Source organism: Echinops telfairi, unplaced genomic scaffold (genome assembly GCF_000313985.2).
Source record: "Echinops telfairi isolate 266 unplaced genomic scaffold, ASM31398v2 ScPeMD7_2;HRSCAF=8, whole genome shotgun sequence".
Classification (NCBI taxonomy): Eukaryota; Metazoa; Chordata; class Mammalia; order Afrosoricida; family Tenrecidae; genus Echinops; species Echinops telfairi.
Genome location: NW_022103898.1, coordinates 20,930,082 through 20,933,085, shown reverse-complemented (window position 1 = coordinate 20,933,085; position 3,004 = coordinate 20,930,082).

The following is a 3,004-nucleotide window of genomic DNA, read 5'->3' as shown; positions in this document are numbered from 1 at the left end:
GCAGGCATGTTCACGAAAGCCCTTGTTAGTTGACCTACGGCATCATAATAGAACACCCTAGTGCTGTACTGGATTATGCATTGGTGTTCAAAAACCCAGCTTCTCTGTGGGAGAAAGATGGGTCTTTCTGTTCCTGTAAATATTGACAACCTCAGAAACCCAAAGCGGGCAGTTCACCTCTGCCCAACAGGGTCCCCATGAGTCAGAATTAACTCAATAGCAATGAGTTTGATGGTAAAATGACCTTCTTGGGGCAATTTAAAAAGAATCCAGCTCAGAAGCTTTTAAATATTTCTACAAAGGTTGAGTAAACAAAGGAAAAACGGGAACCCAGTTTTGACAAGAGCTGCAGAGTCGCAGAAACCTCTGTAGCTGTTTCTTTCTTTTGGGCATCATAAAGATCAGAATAACTTCTTTTTAGTTAGGATCAGTAGAATTGCCTTCTGCAGAACTAAAATGTCACAGACATTTAGCAGAAGGCAGAGCTCATGGTAATTTTAGAAACCTTATGCCCACAGCAGCCCAATGTTTCAGTCAAGCTAGGCTGTTGCCAAGGCAGGCTTGCTGGGAAGTTGAAGAAACTAGCAAATCATCAATGCGTTGCAGCAATACGGCTTGTTTGTAAACTGTCAAGTCTGAAAATCTGCATGTAGAAGCTGAGAACAATATGCGGGACAGTCAGGAAATCTCTAGGTATTACTGTGTGGGTAAATTGTTTATTTTTCCCAGATGCAAGCAAACAAGTATCGACTTTCAGAAAAAAAGAACTCAAGACAAAGGGGCTGCAAATAGCCTCAACCAGAAACTGAATGGAATCTGGAGGGACATTGGAAACTAATAAGTGCTATTGGGAATTTAGGGGTTGACTGTATGCAATCTTGATCAAATGTTAAACCCCTATTATTTGGAAGAATAGGACCAGGACAAAGGGCTGACAGGAGAGGCAATTAAACCATGAGGAAAGAAATCTTTCACTTTCCCTTAGAGTGTAGTTGGGAATTTTTCATGTAAATTTATTTGAATTTTAATTGGTTCAGCTGATAAAGCTTGAATCACATCTGTGAGTTGTGGTGGCAAATCAGATTTCAAGAACAGGGGTGAAACTGTCAGAAGGAAGAGGACTGAGCTGAATTTTGGAGAGGCACGGTAACCATGTGGATACAGCAACTGGCCTCTTCTTAAATAGTCTCTGATTCAGAGCCTGCCTCTCCTGACTTAAGGCTATCAGGCAGACTACACAATACTTTCCCTTTTGCATTAAGTTGAAAATGCAGTTCAGTTGGGATAAAAATCTCTCTTCCCAATAGATTGACAGGAGGATGAAAATGGAGTAGAAAGGGTGTATGGCTGCAGAGGACCAGGAGCTACTGAAACAAGGTGGTTGTGGACCTGCGACGATGGCGCTGCACTGGATGATCTAACAGGAAGCTTTGGTGGTGTGGCTCATGGCAGCTTGTGGCACCTCAGAGGGTATGCGGGGGTGCCTGATGCAACATGAGTGCTGCAGAGGGCAGGTGGGTGTGCCAGCTTCGGTGTACAGCATTGAAGATTGTGGGTGGAATTTTCCTAGTCTGCTGGATCACCGTGTGGATTGTGAAGAGGTTCCCCCAGCAGTGTGGATTGCTTAAGAGTGTTAGGGGAGCTACCGTAGGCCATGTGAGGCACTATATCAAGCAGGAAGAAGTTCCCTCAGCCACAGGGGACCCTAGAAGATGGGCAGGGTCTCCCCCAGTCAAGTGGAGTACCCCAAAGGGTGGGCAGAATTTCCCCCAGCTGCTTAAGGGGCCTTGGAGGGTAGGCATGAGCTCCCCTGTGTCGGAAGGCTGGTGGGATATCCCCCAGCCACATGTTATTCCACAGAGGGTGGAGCTCCCCCAGCTGAGTGGAGGGTAGGGATAATTCCCCTAGGCAAAGGGGACTGGCCTGGAGGCTGGCTTTGGCATGTGAGAGAAAAGGGAAGAGAAAAAAAATTGAGCCTGCAGAGACTGTGGGAGAAAGAAAAAAGAGAGTGGAACAAAAGTATTGATATAGCTGATCCCCAATTGCCTGATTGTGAAGCTGGAAGGGTTTAGACCCTGCCCAGAGGCAGCAGCAAGCTGTGTCTGTGTTGAAGTAAAGCCCTTGGGCTGGCCAAAGAATCCTGGCTCTGGCAGAGACTGTGGTAGGGCTAAGGGTAAGCCTTAGCCAGCCTCATCACTTGTAAGCCAAAAAACCCAAAGCTCCTCAAAACCTAGTGGATCTGTGGCTACTTATCTTTATAATGCTCCTCGTGTAACCTGGCAGCATGGAATTTCCCTCTCAGTTGCTTTCCAGCACTGATTTTTGCAGAGTCCCTCTTGTCTGTGTTACTCGGTCACCATCTTGCCGGAAGTCCAAGATGATTCATCTTTAAGGCAGCAGAGAGCCTCACCTTTCTTCCGTGAGGCAATTGGAATGTTTGGATTGAAACCTTGAGATTAGCAATGCAACACTTCCCCAAAACTTCCACTAGTAAAGGGAACTTAACCCAGCATAAATATAAAGTTTCAAAAAAAGTTTTGCTATTTGGGTCTTCGGTGTTCCATTAATTATCTCTACTGTACTAGAAGACTGGGAAAGATAGAAAGGATCATGTGTCCTTTGAGAAATTGGAAAGGCTCAACACAAGTCTCAGTTGACTTGACCAGGAAATGGTTTCACTGATTATTGTAAAGAGTTTGGGGTGCTTATCAGATGGGTATGACATTTTGAAGACGTTTGCGTTTGCTATACAGGCTATAATATAAAGTGGCAGAGAAAGATTTCTACCCAACTTGAAAATCTACAGGTCATGACTAATACATATTTATAACCATTTGATGATAGAAGCTGAATAAAAATGAGTTGTCATTCCAACATAGGCCTGAAAGGTAAAGGGATTGTCGAGGCAGGACTTTAAAAGGTTTTCTAAGATTGTACATAGCGAGGATGAATAGTGCAATGAGTAGCAACATGTTCAGCAGCCTCAAACATTTTCTCTGAGATC